At 43.3% G+C, this 20,557-nt stretch overlaps 1 protein-coding gene across 1 annotated transcript in view; it reads right to left on the minus strand.

The window, feature by feature from the left end:
- The window catches only part of COX10 (cytochrome c oxidase assembly factor heme A:farnesyltransferase COX10), a 486,623-nt gene that overhangs the window by 257,190 nt on the left and 208,876 nt on the right, over positions 1–20,557 (minus strand). The gene's annotated exons all lie outside the window — the stretch shown is intronic.

A 20,557-nucleotide genomic window follows, 5' to 3' on the forward strand; every position in this document is an offset into this window, starting at 1 on the left:
TATTTTCACGTTAGACACACAATAAATTAATACATAAGCAAATATACTTTACAAAAACAAAACAACTAGAAACATGTTTTCATTTTACAACTTCAATTGGCAAACAAATTGTTACTTTTTTTCCCCCCCCCGAGAAATAATCTATTAGAATCGGGGTATCAGATGGCAGATAAACTCTCCTGTCCCTTCTACTGTTCTTATTTCTCTCCCAGTTAATGACAAGCAGACCCTAGACGGCCTCTAGCTTCTACCTTGCTGCCTTAGTGCTGATAAACAGGGATTACATCGTCTGGTCGACAACGGTGCGTTTAAAATGTATTATGTCGAAAATTCAACGTTCCCAAATGTACTTGTTTGCATTTTTGTGCGAAATAGAGTAATATATCAAATCTAGACAAAATATGTACGAATTTTATAATTAAAATAAGAAGTAAGATGTTTTAGACAGCTATCCAGCACACTAAGAAAATCACGGAGATTGGGACCAGAATTGAAATGTTTGCTAGTCATGCACCGATTTAAAAAAGATATACAGGATAAAGAGGAGAGTGGGTGCCGCTGTTTGAGGGGTGAGAAAAAGGTTTACACCAGTTAAAACAATTTTATGTTCAAGCTCATCGTACGTGTTTCAACTTTTTTGATAAGTACTTTCCACAAATCTGTACAATCCAAGTCTATTTTGTACCAAGTTAAAAAATAATTAATAATAAAAAAGCTAATTAATGTTCGCCTAAAAAGCATCACATCCGTCATCCCTTTGTCAGACACACGCCTGTATAAATTCACGTTCTCGGTGACACAATCATCCCACTGAAAGCCCGTAGTGCGCCTGCACGCCTGCCCCCCAAACCCTCAGCAGTGGCAGTGATCTCTGCTGTACAGGCCGCCTCCTGGGCTTTTGCATTATAAACACCCACCGCAAGGCTTTCTCCCATTCCCTCCGGAGTACATAGACTCAGGTAACATATCTTACTGTAGACTTCCGTACACATCCTAAGCTTACAACTAGTCTACACATTTGCGGTGTTTGCCCTTTTCCTAATGTAAAATGATTGGTGGTTATTTACATTGTTATCAGGAGGGTTAACTCCTAGCTTCTTCAAACGACAAAGTTGTGTCATCCTAAAAAAAATGTGTTATCTACCACAGCCTCTGTTCACATACACTCCAAAAAAGGGGCACACGATGCAAGTCCACCCATTACTAAAGTATAACGTATAAACTACACATTCATGACGGACTTAAATGTTGCCAGTAGCAATTTATCTCTAGTGACGGTTTTTCCTTGCATGTATTGTGGGCGCGCATCAGGTCCCCTTGGGCAGTGGATGATGTCCCAGAACCTACTATGAGAACATGAGTCAACATCCTAGTCCTTAATGACCAACTTTGGGTCTTACCCTGCAGTAAGGCGCTGCTGTTCTTCCACTGGGGGAGTTTCAGAAGCGAGGAACGACAGCCCAAAGCGTGGCCAGCACATTTTTGATTTACATCCTGTAGAGACAACTGTCTTTTCACTGTTTTAGATACTCCTGTCACAAAATAAAAACAGCCAGAAGAAAGTCGCCACCCTATGAATGAGATTCTCCTAGCACGTTCAGGCATGTCATTTATATGTTCTAAATAATAGTATATACACATTCTCATGTGTACTTATGAATGGCCTGACTGCATCTGGCCTCCACAGGGTTGGCTTACTGGAAAAACATCCTCACTGTATTCTTTGAGATCGTCAATTCTAACAGAATCCCTATTGCAAGTGGTACAGCGGAATTGTGCTAGCAATTTTGTACCCAGACTAACTGCACAGCATTCTGTAATTCCAGGATGCAGAACCACTTCACCTTTATACAAGAAAGGTGGAACTACTGTGGAAACTGTTTCTGTACATATTTCCATGTTTTCTCCACATCTAGGGACAACGTATTTTGCCATATTTTATTAAGGAAGCATGTCAGTGGAAAAATCGAAGCGTGCAGCATTACCACACATCATACCATATGATTTGGGCAAAAGCACAAATCAGTATTACAGCCAAACTTAAAATAAGAGATTAGGTGCGATAAACAAACGTTTGGTTTTGAAAACCAACATAAAACTATCATACCACTTGTTAGAAATGGGGTCTCTAGTTGGCAGTCAGTTTGAGCCCTGTCCAAGTAGGGACCCTCACTCTAGTCAAGATAATGGAGATACACGCTCAGATAACCCCTGCTCACCACTTTGGTAGCTTGGAACGAGCAGTCAGGCTTATCTCAGAAGCAATGTGTAAAGCATTTTCACATAACACACAGATTACAGTGAAAGCACTACAAAAGGACACCACACCAGTTTTGGAAAAATAGCCAATATTTGTCTATATAAAACAAGACCAAATACGATAAAAATCCAACATACAGTTATAAATATATGAATTCTGCAAGATTTACTCAAAAATACAGTCCCTTGAAGTCGATAGCTCCACCTGGGACTATCATGGCGTCGTGATCGACAAACCCAACAATTCAGGCCGGCCGCGGCGTCCAAAAAACCAGCAAACAGTACCTTTGGAATTACAGGGCATCGTGATCCTCGGGATGAGATTGGGAGAGCGGCGTTACTGGTACTGCGGTGTCGGTTCCAGAGTCGGTGGTCATCAAGCCCTTGAAGTCACACGTGTTGCAGATTGAACTCCAGGCTGATGAAGTCAGGAGCACTGGCGTGGATGGTTTCGGAGCTGCGCTGTGAAGCGGGACAGTACGGTGTCACTAGGTTACGGTGCAGGCAGCCTCATCGTCATTGCTGAAGCGCTGTCGTCGGTAGGCCCAAGCCAGCGGTGCAGGACAGGATAGTGCTTCGTGACCCTCACGAGCAGTGTCCACAGGCCACGATGCAGGCAGGCATGTCTGGTGATGACACTGAAGTCGATTGTGCTGGCGTCGGTGGACTGGGCTGCAGTGTGGGACAGGACGGTGTTTCGTACTCCTTACGAGTGGTGTCCACAGGCCACAGTGCAGGCAGCAGTGCCGGTGTCAGCAGGAGTGGCATCAGCGGGGATGCCCAGGCTGCGGTGTGGGCAGGCGATGCCGGAGTGTGAGGCCCACACAATGCGGTGCGAGCAGCAGCTCGGTGAAGTCGCCCGATGACGGCGTCGGTGAGACCAGGGTCGCGGTGCGAAGCGGGGCAATGTGGCTCTGTGCGGCGTTGACAGTTCACGGTGCAGGCCAGCGGTGTCGTTGGCAGCGTCACAGTGGCTTCTTCTCTAGAACAGCACAAAACACACAGTTCCCAGTGCTGCAGGTTGAGGAAACTGAAGTCTTTGGTGTCCCTGAGACTTCCAAGCCCCTGGAGAACTTTCTCAAGCAGGACAGACAGCAAAGTTCATTCTTTGCACTCTTTTCAGGCAGAAGCAGCAACTGCAGGCCAGTCCATCAAAGGGACAGTACTCCTCCTTCAGCTCTTCTCCTGGACAGAGGTTCCTCTTGATTCCAGAAAGATTCTACATGTCTGGGGTTTTGGGTCCAATACTTATACCCCTATCTGCCTTTGAAGTTGGCAAACTTCAAAGCAAAGTCTCAAGTGTTTGCAAGAACATTCCTTGTCCAGGCCAGGCCCCAGACACACACCAGGGAGTTGTAGACTGCATTGTGTGAGGGCAGGCACAGACATTTCAGGTGTAAGTGACCACTCCTCCCTCCACTCTAGCTCAGATAGCTCATCAGGATATGCAGGCTACACCTCAGCTCCCTTTGTGTCACTGTCTAGAGGAGAGGTGTAAACAGCCCAACTGTCAAACTGACCCAGACGGGGAATCCACAAACAGCCAGAGTCACCTGAATAGGTTTAAGCAAGAAAATGCCTACTTTCTAAAAGTGGCACTTTCAAATTCACAATCCAAAATCTAACTTCACTAAAAGATATATGTTTAAATTGTGAGTTAAGAGACCCTAACCTCCATATTTGTATCTGCTCTCAAAGGGAATCTGCGCTTTAAAGTTAGTTAAAAGCAGCCCCCATGTTAACCTATGAGAGAGATAGGCCTTTCAACCGTGAAAAACGAATTTGGCAGTATTTCAATGTTAGGATATGTAAAACACACTAGTACATGGTCTACCTTTTAAGTACACAGCACACTGCCTATGGTGCTACCTAGGGCCTACCTTAGGGGTGACTTACATGTATAAAAAGTAAAGGTTTAGGCCTGGCAAGTGGGTACACTTGCCAAGTCGAAACAGCAGTTTAAAACTACACACACATACACTGCAGTGGCAGGTCTGAGCCATGTTTACAGGGCTACTAATGTGGGTGGCACAACCAGTGCTGCAGGCCCACTAGTAGCATATGATTTACAAGCCCTGGGCACCTCTAGTGCACTTTACTAGGGACTTACCAGTAAATCAAATATGCCAATCATGGATAAACTAATCAACAGTACAATTTATATGGTGAGCACTTTCACTTTAGCACTGATTAGCAGTGGTAAAGTGTGCAGAGACAATAAACCAGCAAAAACAGACCTGAAAAAATAGGAGGAAGAAGGCAAAAAGTTTTGGGATAAAACCTGCAAAAAGGCCATTTCCAACACCACTCGATCGCCTCCTACCTATTCCGCTAGCCTCCTTCGGGACGTTTTGGTAAATCACCTCTCATGATCGTCTCTCACACCACCACTGCTCAATGCAAGCTTTAGCAAAGAACTATTTCAAACATCAAAACCTGATTGTTGACAAGAGGACAGAATGGCCTCCATCAATGAGACCTTGCTAGCAAGTGCCACTATCCAATACTAGACAAGTCTATTACACTTGGGTGTAAGGATATGAGTAAGAACCATTCCGATGGTAATGCCTTTACATAGAGAACCTTAAGCAACCCTTTCCTCACATTGTATATCACACTGATATCTGTGAGAAGGGAGGAAATGTTTCATGTCTTTCAGAAGATCTAACTGGTAAAGAGTTCACCAAAGTACCCTTGGTATATGATCTCAAAATTAAAGCATGAGAGTGCAGAACAAATCCGAGGGCCTCCTCACATTCCACAACAGCAGGAGTAATACTCTCCGCCACCAGAACAGAGATCCAAAATTCAGACACAGGTCTGGACTTCCTTGGAGTAACAGTACAACTGTGGCTATAGCTATTCACACTCATCTTCCATATCCAGGCACTGCAGAGCGGTGTCTGTAGTGGTGATGCCACCCTCAATCACTGCTGCAAATGCCCAAGAGTTCTTTTAGAGTAGCATCTCTTCTCTCACACCATCCGTACACTCCCATCTCCACTACATGCCACTTACACTTCCTTTTTGTGCGCCTTTTCACATTTCATGCCTTTTGGAAAAGTCTGAAGGAGAAATGGGGTTACAGAAACACACATTTTTGGTTTGGTTAAACAACACTTTGTAGAATAGAAAATAATTTTCTGTTGAATTTACTAATACCTGTCTTAGTATTCGCCCCATCCCGAAATCAAGCTTGATGAGGATCCCTATAACATATCAGCGCCTTGGGCAACGCAACCATGAACTTCATTGGGCTGGGCTGTGGCCTGCCTCTTGGGAAAGGTAATTGAGTGATACCTTGAGATAGAGAGGAAAGCAGCAGCTCTCATGATCTAAGACTGGGTGGTAAAGTTGTCTGGTCACTTCATCTGTGCAGTTTCAGGGACCGTCCACTTTGCATATACCTTCAACATTCGTTTTTAGGTCTCTGCTTGGTTCCCCAGCTCCTCGAATCAAGGTGGGATATAACAGTACCACCTGGGATAGGGTTGGACCAGTAACTATGTAGTTTGACAGTTCTGGGGATTTCACAGTTTTAATCTGTACCACTACCCCAGCAAAGCTTGAACAAGTGGACAGTGCCCGAAGTAGGAAGTGGTTAATGTTAGGTACCAAGGTTGTTACCAGGAGTAGCCGTAGCTATCCCTATGGTTGCTAAACGATGTCTCCGTGAGCCAGCAGACCATCTGCAGATGATCATGTGCTCTATTAGTATCTATATTAATACACTAAATTTAATGGCACTGATAAAGTGAAGAGGAGAACATTGATGGAGATGCACGACCATTGAGGTTTTCCAGAAATTATAGTAACAGGCTCTTAGCAACACTCTTTTGATTCACATACTTTTTGACAGGAACGAACCTTTCTTTCTTCTTCTGGCACATGGTGCTTGGAGCAGACAAAAGGTGACTTGGCGGCGCTACACAAAGCAGAGAGAAATAACTCTTTACCTAAGGGGTATTTTAAAGCGCGGTCACTTAAAATACATACACGTGTTAAAATCTCCATGAACGATGGATTGCTTTATGCGCATTAGTAATGAATAGTTTCAGAATAGGCACACCACTTCTGGGTTGAAGAATGGTTAGTTCAATAAAGATTGCTCAAATATTGAGCGAGAGGTTAGTTGTCACGGTAACGATGGGGATAACATTCTGGACCGCGAGTTTAAGTGAAGCCGTCCATGCTTTGGCTGATCATGGCTTTCTGCTATTTATTTCATCTTCTATTGACTCACCAGTGGAATACTGTCCAATTTCTGACGCAAGAAGCAGGTGTAATAATAAGGGGGCCTTTGTGCTCCTTTAAAAAGCACTAAGAGTTTTGAGGATTTCCTTTGCTTTTTCTTGAATAATTAAAGAGCCCCTGTTGGCAACACACCCATTCTAGCGTGAAACCGGACACAGACATTTTTAAAATCTATTATGGGAATTAAGATGTGGCGATTGTATTTATTTTACTTGAACTATGTAATGAGTTGAAAGTGTAAATCGTACTTTTGAAATATTTTAAAAGAAAAAGAAACAGTTTTAATGGTCTGATGTTTAACAGTTTAAAAAAGATCAGATATTGGAATGATGTAGGCCTAAAGCACATTTCTGAGTTACTAATGGACAACAGCATAGAATGAAATGAATGAATGTTTTGCAAACTTCAAACTTTCAAAGGACCTCGAGAAATATAATAGAAACCACAAGGCCAAGTAGAGATACCGAGGTATTTTTGTTATGCTGCAACCAGGATAAGAATGTTTGTCTCTCCTTCAGTGGCATCTTGGTGTGTTACCGCAGAGCCCGTTGGTAAACACAGGGAAGTGCAGGCAGTCTCTTAAAAGGTGCTTGATCAAAAAAACACAATCTCCAACCATCATTTCTCAAGGAATGGCGGATGTCTTGGCAGCTCTTTTTGTTCACTCCCATCAAAGCGCCAGCGAGAAAGGCAAATGTTTGCAAACTCCCCCCAAATGTGTAATGCCCGAAATCAATCATGTGTCGACTTAAAAGATAATTGTGGCGATTCAAGTTTCCGAAATAATAGGCATATCAATCCAGCAAAACCCAATGACAAGAAGCTCGATTTCAAGGCGGGGGCTCAGGAAGGATTAAGCGATTAAAATAGCATGCAGGAATAACAAATCACTCCAACACCTTTATATTTCTGTGGGTATCAAGCGATAAGGTATGCGTCTCGCACTCCGCGCGCCAACACCCCATTCTAGATAAAGGCTTAAATAAACTGCTGCAAACATCTGCACTTCAAACGGAGTTGCCACCATATCAAGCAAAATAAGATAAAATGCCACCGCCTCTAGATGGTGATTACAGTTATAACGGCATTATTTACGTCTGGGCATTTTTACTGCGGTTTGCAATTTCATTTATAAAGAAACAGGAAACCAGCACCTCAAGGTACTTTCAGCCTGCCAGGCAGGCCTCTCAAAGTCGCCGGATGCACACACTCAAAGCTCAATGAACACAATACTAAAACCCAACACAAGAAGTAACACCACAAAGTACCCGGAAATATCCACACATAACACTCAAAGTCAGGTACTGCAGACAGCCATTGCAATCTCTTGGTTCCATCTTAAATCTAATACCAGACCTCTAGGCAGCCTTGAAGGAACTAGCACATGGCATGGTATCAGCCCTGGAACACAGTGTTGACTCCTCTGTGATCTGTGTTCAATTATGTTCAACCGAGGGTATTTTTAAAAAACTGAGTCATTCAGATCAGGTTTCGACTATGCCTCTGCCTCATCGAGTGGTGTAACCGAGGAACCGAGGTTCAGGGACCAGTTCTCTCATCCAACTGGACTACAAACTCCTTCTCCGAGTTTCTGATTCTGAATGTTTTCGCCTAGTGTTTTAAAGTGGCCAAGGTGACAGGTGGCGCTACAAACACGTTCTAACTAAAATACATAATTTGAATGGTTTTGACAAACCAGTTGGGAGCAAGCCTTCTCCCTTCCAGCGAGTATGATATAAGATTTATTTTCGTAAAGCTGCCGAGTTGTGCGCACTGGACCACTGCACCAACTCTGTCGTTCACCATCAATCCGTAGTAGTCAAGGTGCATATGGTAATTTACAGCAGGCGGGACACACCACTACCCGGTGGCATGTGTAAAGAAGGCAGGGCACAGCACTATCCGGTGGCATGTGTAAAGAAGGCAGGACACAGCAGTATTCGGTGGCATGTGTAAAGAAGGTAGGACACAGCACTATCTGGTGGCATGTGTAAAGAAGGCAGGACACAGCACTATCCGGTGGCATGTGTAAAGAAGGTAGGACACAGCACTATTTGGTGGCATGTTTAAAGAAGGCAAGACAGCACTATCTGGTGGCATGTGTGAGCTCCAAAGAAGGCAGGACACAGCACCATCTGGGGGCATGTGTAAAGAAGGCAGGACAAAGCACTATATGGGGGTTTGAATGTGCTCAGTAGAAGGAAGGGCACAGTGCTATATGGCGGATTGAGAGAGCACCGTATTATGCGCGTCACAGCACTATTCGGTGTGGGGTCACTACAAGGCAGGACGTAGCACTATTTGCTGGCTTGTGCGAGCTCTAAAGAAGTCAGGATACAGCACTATTTGGGGGGTATGTGTGCGTAGAGGTAAAGGTGAAGGTTAGCGGGCCAGTTTCTAAGCACCCACCTCTAACTGACGTGTCACTGACTGCAGAAATCTTTAGGGATGGAAAACATGGGAACAGAGTGCAGTCTCCACTGAATGGACAGATCTTCTCCGTTCCTCATGAGCACCTCCAATGTCCCAGGTCCCTAATGTTACAAGACATCAAGACTAAGGGAAACGTGCAATGAGACCGAACATGTTACGGTCCAGCTCGCCCAAGTGCAGGCTGGTTTGCCTAGCACACCACGTGCAGCCTTTTATTGTTGAAAGCAGTTTGGAATGCACTGTCCAAGTCAACTTCGAAGAGGAAAACCGCCTATTCCAACAGGACTGTCAATGGGGCAGGAGGATGGCCTTTCACCAGGCAGCGGCTAATTTCCCACCTTTCATATTAAAGTTAGTCACAATTAGCAAGAGCGAGTTGATTGGTGCCTCTATGTTACGTCATCAGGGCATCCATGGTGCTGCGCCGCTCCAAACGCCCAATCTCAGAGCAGCAATGCAAGGGAGGCTGGCAGCTTCCCACTGGAGGGAGATGTAAGAAGGCTGGATCAAGAGGATTATGGTTAGATCGCCTCCAAAGCTTAGGGCAACTTTCTGCTCTTGGGATTGAGATACAGTAAATAAATAGTCCGTAAGGGAGCGGAGGTTTTGACTTCGGAAGATATATCTATATCTATTTGTATCTATAAACATATATATTTTTTTACAATATGTACTCTCTGGGCCCCATTAACTTTGTTGCGCCCCAACACCGGTCTGGCCAGAATCCGACAAGACATGTATAGCGATAGGAAGGAACCAGTATTCATCACGGATTAGCGCGACTGAAAGGCTCTCCCTGGGATAGGTTTTTCAGGGGTACCTGGTGCCAGTGCAAACTACCAAGTCACTGTGGCCTGTCTTTACGGGTCTTCTCAACCTTTAATCAGGCCACAGGATAATGATTACAGACATGACCTTGTGTTATATGCTGTACGGTGCATTTACGAGAGATGATTAAGTCTACATAATGAAAATTACAGAACAAATGCAAAGAAAAGAAATGGAAACGAATCAGAGAACCATATCATTGCTTTTTACAAGTATAGCTGTGATGACAAGAAGGCAGTTCTTACAAGATGGTTGCATTTGATGGCTGGACCTAGCACCAACCTCTTCCACCCTTACAGGGGCAACCCCGGAGCGAGGTCAAAGCCTGGACACTCAACCCACTAACGACCATAGGGAACGCTGCCGTGGGGAAGTCAGTCTGACACCATGAGGTCACGCTGGTGCCCGAAGACTTGGACTCCAAGTTATTAGTCTCAGCTTTGATCTCTCCTATGCTCCTGCCCTAGGCTGGTGCCCCCAGAAGCTACTAGGGAGTAATGTCCTCTGCACTCACAAGGTAGCTTTCTTCCGGCCCGTGAGCATTTGTTAACAGTAAAGATGGAGAGAAAGACAAGAAAATGGACTTTGCAGTCTGCTGTGGGCAGAACCGTCTTCTCAGGGGTGGGGGGGTGGGAGACCAGACACACTTCCACTGCAAACCCCTGGTAAGCACTAAACTCTTTAGGGGTTACTCTTGGACAACAATACCGTGTGTTGCCTGCAAAAGTCTGTACTTCTTGAGACTAACTGTCAACCTTTCCACAGTCATTAATCACCACACAGTGCAAGCCTGGGCAGGAGCTCTTTCTCATCTAAACGCTATAAAGTGCCAGGCCATCCTGGCCTGCAGGCATGTAGCTATTAATGCTGTAGCAGATGCAGTGACGCCAGAGCCACAGCACCCAAACGGCGGATGTCTTTCACAGTCCAACCATTGGCTGGTGTAGAATGGAGAGTACTTTTTAGGTCTATCCTACTGACAGCTTTAGCTGTCTTGCCAGCATTCTCACATTGTCCAGAAATGGATAATAATGTATAGATATCTCTCTCTCTCTCTCTCTCTCTCTCTCTCTCTCTCTCTCTCTATATATATATATATATATATATATATATATATATATATATGTATATATATATACAGATATATATATATATATGTGTGTGTTAAATGAAAAAAACAAAGGTTAAAGGTACGTTATAATTATGTGAAAATAAGTTAAAATATACCACTTTAAATGAACAAAGCTATTGAAATTCAAACTGAAATATATATATTCAGTCAGCCTCTTCAACCATTGATCTTTTCAATTGTCATTCTCATTTTGCTTCCACCCACCACAGCACGGGCAATGGCTCAGCCCACTGCAGCCATTACATTGGACCTTCTCACTATGAGTGATGTCATTTTGCTTATGCATAACTACAAATTCACCCAAAAATAGTCCACTTCATTGCCAGGGCTGTTGGACCAAACTCTGCTTTCATTTGATGTTTTTATATTTATTTTTATAATGGCATTTGTTTTAGTTCTCGCCCGCCGACAGTGCATGAGCTGTCGCTGGAGGGGTACTGTTTACATTAAAGGGCTGGGAGATCGCCTCTTGCTTACCATTTGTTGGCTTTATTGTCACTTCTTATTTGCTAACTCCTTATTGGCCAGTGCTTGTCCATTTCACTTCCTGTTCTTTTGTTTGGAGCATGGACCAAGTACTGATTGATTTAGTTTGAATATTCTCCTTCCGTTGTCCAGCCACTGCTCACTTTGATTTAGGTACTATTTTCTTTACTTTTTTTGTCCCTCTTACTCCATTGATTGTCCCGCTTGCACCTCGCTTGATGCCCTAGTCCCTCTTGCCCCTCCCTCTTCATTTCTTGCTTTATATATATATATATATATATAGCGCAAACTCACCCAATGGCATTGGAGCCCTTAACGTGATCACCAGTTACTTTACGCAAGCAGCTCTCGTGCGGGTGTCTGCCTCCGAGGGTGAACGTGTTTTCACTTTAGGAACATTTGAAGATCATGTTGCTAATCTGGCAGCCAGGGTTCCTACGGACAACTTGGAAAGGCGCATGGAAAAAAAAAATTCTCACCAAAATCTACTTCCCTGGAAACGTAGAAAAGCAACACTGTTAAGAGAATCTCACTGAAGACAGGTTTCATTAGCTGGGCTCAGTCATAAATAAATTGAGGCACTGACTTTTCCTAGTCTGCAACCAAGCCACTGCGTACATACAATTCCCAAAAATGTACAAAATTGAGCATTTTCAAAGCATTTTTCCAATAATTCAAAAACTCTCTGCCAATGAAGTTTCAATGGGTCAGGAAAAAACACATTACTAACCAGGTACAAGGGAGAGAGGGTGTTTCCAACAAGCATGCTCAGTTGTTTTCAGGGAACATGGGTAGCAGTGGGAAGGCACTGGGCAGGCTAGATAATAGAACTCAGAAGGAGTTCCAAAACTGTGTGGCTTTGATGCTTCCCACTAAAAGATTTTTTCTTTGTATTTTTATACTGCGCAAACTCAGCCCAAGGGCATTGGAGCGCTTTTTATGAGCATCAGTTACATTACATAAGGTCGAATTCATTTTTTTGAGGCCCGGGAAGATTAATTGATGTGTAAGCCAAGAGTCCAGTAGTGCGGGGATATGGTCTAATGGTCAGCGCTGCTGATTTTGGAATGAGGAAAACAGGTTTGAGTCCCAGCATCAGCTCAACTTCCTGTGATTCTGGGCAATTCACTTATTCTTCCTGCGCTTACAAAAAACAACCCTTGTCATGTCCAATAGTTCTCTCCTATGCAACCTATACGCTTTGTCAATGTGTGTGGCCATGTTGCACAGCTGAAAGTTGAAAAAAAATACTTTTTACACAGTCAGCACTGGCTGAGTCATACAGCTTTTTTTTCTTTTAGGGATAGTGGGATGGCAGAGTGGGAGGAATCTACACTGTGTGTTGCACGCTAGCACTCTGAGATGCCTCCCACCAGAATTTATATTTTAAAAAGTGCTATGATGTGGCTAGCACTGGCTGCATCATAGCACTTAAAAAAAAAAAAAACTTATAGCCATGCTGCCCAGCCTGTGCAACAAAGCTAAAAACATTGACAATGTCAATAACTTGCATAGGCAGGACCTATTGGCTTTGCTAATGTTTGTTAATTAAGCTTTGCAAACGTGCGTACACCATTTCTAGATTGCATCATTTTTACTTTTTATTACCTACTACATTTGCAAAAAATGGCACAGGCTCACCAATGCCAAACATGAGGGTTGATCATGGTTGCATTAGGGCCAGTGGCACACTTACTAGACAATTAATGGTCATGGTAAAGGAATGCAGAAAAAAAAACGTAAAAGGAAAAGTAAAAAAGACAGACAAACACAGTGCTGTTGGCTGCGTCCACGGTGTGTTATCAACTGATTCTCGGTCAAGCTACTTTGAGATACAAACATAAAATCCTGCTTCTTAGACCAGCATAAAAAAGCAGCTTTGGATGTCTCTCTAGCCTCATGTTTCAATACTAATTAAATCACAGATATGCAGCTACATGGGGACTTTGGGTGAGCCTTCGTCATCCATTGGTCTGTTCAAGCATTGTTCACATTCACAAAGAGCACATAGGCCTGGCAATGGGTCTACCCATATCGACCACTAACTCTCCTAATTCTGAGTGATGACACATCACTTGCGTGAATGTGCAGATCCACCTAAAAGGTAGTGCACAGTTCTAACGCTGGTGGAAAAACGTCTGCTTTCATTTCTACTATGATTTAGGGTTTTGTTTGATTTATTTTAGGTACGAGTCGTTTTACTAACTTTTTTTTGCAAACAGAGCACGCCACCTTTAGATTTTTACTTTTTTCAAAAATTACTTTTATATTTTTTTAGTGCCTATTACGTACGTATGCAAAAAAAAAAAAAAAAAAAAACACTGAAGGCTCGCCCAAGCTAGACCAATTGGCTTTACAAATGTTTGTTTACATGAGAGATCGATATACACCAGGAGCTATCCTACAGTAATGCACCACCGGAACCAGCACTAGGATTCTGCCTTAACTGAAGTGCCAAGTGAGAATTACAGTGCACGTAAGATGCCAAATATTTTAAAAAGTCATGTTCATTTAAAAAATATTGCAGCTAAACAATAACTTTTTTAGCACTTAATATCACACAGTTTGTGCGCTCTAAGATCTGTAAATAACAGGTGCTACAGTAGTAACCTTTTAAAAGACACTCTTTGTATCGAGCTCGGAAGGATGAAAGTCTGAATGTGTCCTTCAGATGCAGACCGAACAAATGTGCTTCCACTTCAGTATGCAGGTGTACAAATGTAAGAAAGTAGAAGTTCGTCTTTTGATTGGCTCTCAGGCAACTTCTCAGCCAAGTTTATATAATCACCTTCAGGTCAGGCAGGGCCTAAAGACCTGGCTCTATTCCTAGGCTTGGATACATCTACTCATAGCACTCCCTCTTAAGAGCCAAGGACCTGTGTGCAAAAGTGACCTCTGGAAGTTTTTTGTTTTTGGGTAGGCGGAGAGGGATGTTTCAAGGCTCTCTTTAGCCTGTATCTCTCGAGTCTAACACGTTCATATATTTTTCGACGGGCGTGAACAAACTACCATGATTTTTAGGTATAACATGCTTGGATTTCTCACAGTCTCCGTCTTTCCCCATAACTTCGAATGCCTCGTTTCTGATGCTTCACTTTTACCGACCAGCCAACAAAACACCTTCGATCGGCTACATACAGACTAGTGCACGGCCTGATGATTTACTAAGAATTTTGGGCAAGATTATTCCATTCCAGTCTCTAGGTTGTTCAGTTACTCTGGGGTGGCCTTAGGAAGGAATAAATTGCTGGAAAAGCAACGTACCTCAATGTGGCAAAATGTTTTACTTAAAAGGCGCCCTCCTTATAAGATACAAACATTTGGAAGTCAGCAGGTTGCAAACCTGATTTTCAGTTCGGTCGAGTTAATCTGTGTGATTTGTCTCTTAAAATAGCTTTTGTGGTTTCTGATCATTTATTAGTGAATTTTTCAAAAGTAAAGTACCTATAACACTGCTGACCCAACAGGTATATATACCTGCAGTGGGATCGGTCACCACGAAGCAGTCACACCCTAGGGAATGGCCAGTGTTTATACGCAGAACCCTCAAACTCTCCCATACCAGTTGGGGTTCCCTCCTCCCTTCCTGTTTGATTCCTTTACACACCGATATTTGTAGTACTATAGTTAGAATGGGAAACGTAAAAACGTAAGAACTAGAAAGCTAACAATAAAGGCAGGGGTGTAGCTTGGTCAGTGAGCATCAGACTTTAGGACAATCAGGCTGGCAAGGCACATCATGTTTAAATACACTATAGACAAGCAGGGTGCATCAGAGGGGCCTAAGGGGCAGTGGAAAGGGAGATGAATTCGGACTGGTGGAGCACTAAGGCTGAAAAAACTATATTTTGTAAAATAACCTACATTTTTGAAGACTTTCAAAATAGAGAGGGAGAGCACTTGTGTGCATTTTTGTCTGTGTGTGTAAGAAGTCCTGGTGAAACCCGACAGACATGTCACAGCACCTGTACCCAACTAGTTATCAGAAAATACATTTATTGGGGGGGAGGGGGGTTTACACCTCATGCACCCCCCATGAAGCTATGCTCCTTTACTTCCCACGTAACACGGGACAACTCAAAAGCGTTGCCTCGGAGCACAAAATACAACCGTTTTGTAATACTGAACTGTGTAGCTCCCCCACAGCCCTGTGTGCAGTCTGAAAGCCAAAACTCTATCTGCTGCTCCTTAGTAAAGTGGTAGGTATACAGACAACACCATACAAGCATCAAAGCACAAGTGTACACTTTTAAAATGTGGAAATAATTCAAGTGAAAGCTACATGTTTCACAGAACAAAAAATAATCGAAGATAAATAACGATAAAAATCAGCAAAAATCCCAAAGGATAAGTAAAGATGAAGTTGTCATCAAATAAGAACACTGTAATAACACCCAATATCAATACCATGAGTTACATGGTGTATACTCAATGAAGCAAGCAGCGGGTGATTCCAGTTGTAAGTGTTTGCTTTCTACTCCGGGTGTAGTTTACCGCAGACTGCAGAACTACACCCTGGAGGCAGCCGCCTGCACAGGCCGAGAAGAAGCAGTTTAGCTCCCAGCGGGCAGAAGGCACTGCTTGTCCTACTGGCACAGGTACAGAGGAGCGAGGAGTAACTGGAGAGTCGTATGCAACCACCCTGGGTACCAGCAGTACCGGAGCATGCACAGTTATCAAGAACACTGAGATGGCGGCAAGGACCGCCAAAATAAAACAAAACCCACTGAAGTGGGGTGTACAACTTAGACTCAATACTCTGAACTTTCAGTACAAAGTTATAACTTGGGTTGTACGTGTAAAAGGGAGCACGAATTTCAAATGGACTTTTCAGTGACATTAAGAGCTTCCGTGACTGCTGCCACTGACGACAAACACTGCTACTGTACTATACCACTGAGTAAAAAGGTACACAGATCAAGCACTCATACCAAAGCCACTGGAACTCCGGGGAAGGGGGGCATCAAACTATGCAACAGGCTTGAGGAAATTATGCATAAAGAAAAGGCTAATTATGCGACATAAAGCAATTGATTTTTTGATAGTATTACTTCATTATTTTGACATATTCTGCACATTCTAATACTGTCTGGGCAAATATTTTACCTAATTACTACCAGTTTAACAACTAAATACAGAAATAAGCAAATTAACAATGACCAGTTAACTTTTGCAAAAGCCCTTGCACTGCAAGCAAACACCTCGTCACGCTTTTAGTAACCTGTGATCCGTTTGAACTAGAAACAAAAAAAACAAATTGGTTAAAATCTGCATATTTTGCAGGAGATGACCATTATGTGGCAAATGCGCAAAACCATAATTATGCCACAAAAGCCGCAGCCACAAAATCATATAATTCCAGTGGCCCTTCCCATAGCATACTGTGAACACCGCTAATTCAGTGACGACAAAATAACTGTTAAAACCATTCAGGCACGGAAGAGTAAGGAATCAGGGCATCTACCACCACATAGGACAAAGAACTAGAATAACTAGTGCCTCCACCAAACCCAAATACTAGCACAATAATTACCCAACGAAACTCCAGCATCTAGACAATTCCTGCCACAGTCACACTTAGGCCCAGATGCAGGAAACAAATAGCGAGTCGCAAACGGCAAAAATTGCCGTTTGCGACTCGCTATTCGCGTTTCCCAATGCAGAAATGCATATTGCGAGTCGGTACGGACTCGCAATATGCATTTCAGAATCGCAAATAGGAAGGGGTGTTCCCTTCCTATTTGCGATTCTGAGTGGTATGCAATACCATTTGCGACCGCATATGCGGTCGCAAATGGTGTCGCAGTTACCATCCACTTCAAGTGGATGGTAACCCACTCGCAAATTGGAAGGGGTCCCCATGGGACCCCTTCCACTTTGTGAATGGACCCACAAATATTTTTTCAGGGTAGGTAGTGGTCCAAGGGACCACTACAGGCCCTGAAAAAAAACCGAAACTAAAGGTTTCGTTTTTTTTTTTTAAGTGCAGCTCGTTTTCCTTTAAGGAAAACGGGCTACACTTAAAAAAAAAAAAAAAACTGCTTTATTTAAAGCAGTCACGAACATGGAGGTCTGCTGACGACAGCAGGCCTCCATGTTTGCGAGTGCCTAGACTCGCTATGGGGCCGCAATTAGCGACCCACCTCATGAATATTAATGAGGTGGGTCATTGCAACCCCATAGCGAGTCGCAGACGGTGTCTGAGACACCGTACTGCATACCAATTTGCGAGTTGCAAATTGCGAGTCGCAGGGACTCGCAATTTGCAAGTCGCAAATTAGCATTTTGCTACATCTGGCCCTAAATGAGCTAATACTACTGCCGTGGTGATCCCCAACAACCTAGTACAACTTCTATGTGACGCCACCTCTGTGAACAACAAGGAGAGATGTTAAGGCGACTCTATATTTCAGTCTGGACTCTGGAGGCTCTTTGCCATTAGCAACCATGTAAGAGTCCATGCAACTAGTGCAGGGACGTAGCAGGCGCTAAAATTCTGTGTGTGTTGTGGGGGTGGGGTCCAGAAACAAACTGAAAGTGTTATTATTCCAGATGCCTCACTAGTGCAAAATGCAAATACCAATTATCAAGGATGAACAGGACTAATTAGTGGGTTTGAAAGTAAAGTAAACAAGCATTTGCAATGCAATGGGTCTCACATTTGATTGACTTAGAGCTATTAGCGTTGCAAAGTCCTAACCGGGCTTTTATTGTCATATAAAATGAAAATGAAAAGTAATACAGTTTTACATAAGCGAGCCAATGGCCACCATGAGCGTGTAGGAGACACACAAAAGGAAACAGAAGTTCACTCGGAGTCAAACGTATCGGCAAAAGTGCAATTATCCATGTAACAGGGTCGATGTCATAGAAAGCACTCGACTACTGCCCAGCGAGATCACGGTGCGTAGCAAATAAAAAGAAAAAGTAGTTCAGAAACCATGCTAAAAACATGAAGCCTCGTATGTTTTCAGTAGTTGGCCGGTACGCACGAGGAGGGTTAAACATCGGAAAAGGCATGAAGTATGCATGCCTTTCACAAATGAATTCAAGCGAATTTTAAAAGGCAAGACCACAAACCAACGAAACTGATGGGCGTGCAGTGGGCGTGGGTAAAAGCCCTCAGAAAGATTACAGCTGGCTAGAGCACTTGCGCGCTCGACCCTAAAAAGGAAAGAAACAAACACTGTGTGGTCCCACAACACTTGTTAACAGGATACTTCTAGATGAACCTCACACTGCCGAGGTACTACAACAGCACAAAGAGTGAATTACTACCCCCATCACACAATTATGGTGCTGTAAGACTTAGAAGACACTGTATGATACAGCTGACTACTCGGAGATCCTAAAGCAAGGGGAATGTATTAGTGCAACAATGTTACACTCCTAGGCAAGAATCATAGGTCTTTGACCATACCCTCGACCTCAGAAGACCTGACTGCTGCTACCACTCCACTTTAAACAGTAGCTGTGAGCCTGGGTCACAGAGTTGCTGGATGAACATAAATGACCAAAATGAAATGGCCTAATCATTAAGACTAGTGCTTATCTATTGCTTTGGCCAGGTTGTGTGTGCAAAATGTAATGATTGCAAAAAGACAAATTGCCAAAATGTCTCCAACGACACTTGCATATATCAATGGCAAGCACTGACATGATGGTTTGCTATGTTTCCTTACAGAGGTTGCTTTATTTTGTAATTGTTTGGTAGTGCTGTCTCATTAGTTGGGCAAACACTTCGAACTGTGAGAATGCAGTCCTTCCAAGATTTACAGGTCAATACATACTCTGATTTTTCAAGGCATGCTGGCACTTATTGTCTTACTTATCCCATTATTAAACCAGAACTACAAGTCACAGAATACTAAAACACTGCTGGCTGAAGCAGCAAGTCTTCTATGAGCCTGAAAAATTTGGCAGCTATGAAGATGAAAGGGATATATAAAAGCACAGTTTATTTTTAACCACTGTATCAGTACCTTAACGTTACAAAGTAAACAAAGTGATTCTTGGTTTAGAGGACATTGTCTTCCATCTACCAACCACAACCCAGCAGTCAGCATTCAGCCTAATATTCTGTTAGTGCCACATCAGGGTCCATGCAGGCCTCAAGCTGGAGTGCCGATCCAGAATACAAGCCAGTCCAGGGGCAGCTGGGAAACAGTCTGCAGTCTATCAATGGGAGTGCATTCTTCTAGTTGCAAAATACAACCAACCTGGTTTGAGCAGAGTTACCCACCACTAATCCGTCTCCTGGAATGCACTGTGATGATCAGAGTAGAGGCAAATGGCTATAAACACTGCCCATGGGAATTCTGCAAAGCGAAATCTCCTATATATGAATGCAGACAATGAGATGTTCGTGATCACCTAAGGATAACACTAGTGACAAGTGCATCGAAGACAATTGCAAACTATTTTCAGGGAGCACACCTTCTGGTGTTCAAGATCATTAATGCAAAACCCATGCATAACGTTGCAAAATTTCAGTCAGATAAAAACATAAACACAAACCCCAAAACCCTAATTTGTCACACAATCCTGAACTTTATAACTGAAGAGGAGGCAAATAGGAATACCCTATGGGTACATCAACTGCACCACAAAATACTTCAAATGCTGCCCCTATTCCATACCCCATAGAGAAGGGTCATGTGGCAACCTCCTCAAGAATATTGGGGGGTGGAGGGCCCTGGACACTATCGACTCATCTCCCTCATCTCCTGGAGCACCAAGATGGGCCCTGAGGACCAGGTGTGAAGTGGGACCCTTGAGAACAGGGCCCCACAAATTGTGTCTGAAAAAGGAAAAAAAGAGATATTCCTCAGGAGAAAGGGAAAATGGCATGGATACATTAGCTGCAGAGGACATCAGGCCTTTTGCTTTACAATATCCTTCAAAGCAGTCTGGACTTCCATGTGACCAACAGAGCTGAACTTAGAGACTGCGGTCAAAGGTGATAGGATAACTTTGCCAACAGACTTCAATGTTACAGGGTTTAACACTCCTTACAGTATAAATGCTAGAATAACGTTTGTGGTCATATCTTGGCTGCAGAGTGTGGAAGGACCTAATCGTTTATGGCATGATTTTCCTAATCCTAAACAATGGGCCTATTGCTTTTATAAAAACATATTTCTGCTTGCACATTACCTGTTAGTG

The sequence above is a fragment of the Pleurodeles waltl genome, chromosome 7, assembly GCF_031143425.1.
Source record: "Pleurodeles waltl isolate 20211129_DDA chromosome 7, aPleWal1.hap1.20221129, whole genome shotgun sequence".
NCBI classification, from domain to species: domain Eukaryota; kingdom Metazoa; phylum Chordata; class Amphibia; order Caudata; family Salamandridae; genus Pleurodeles; species Pleurodeles waltl.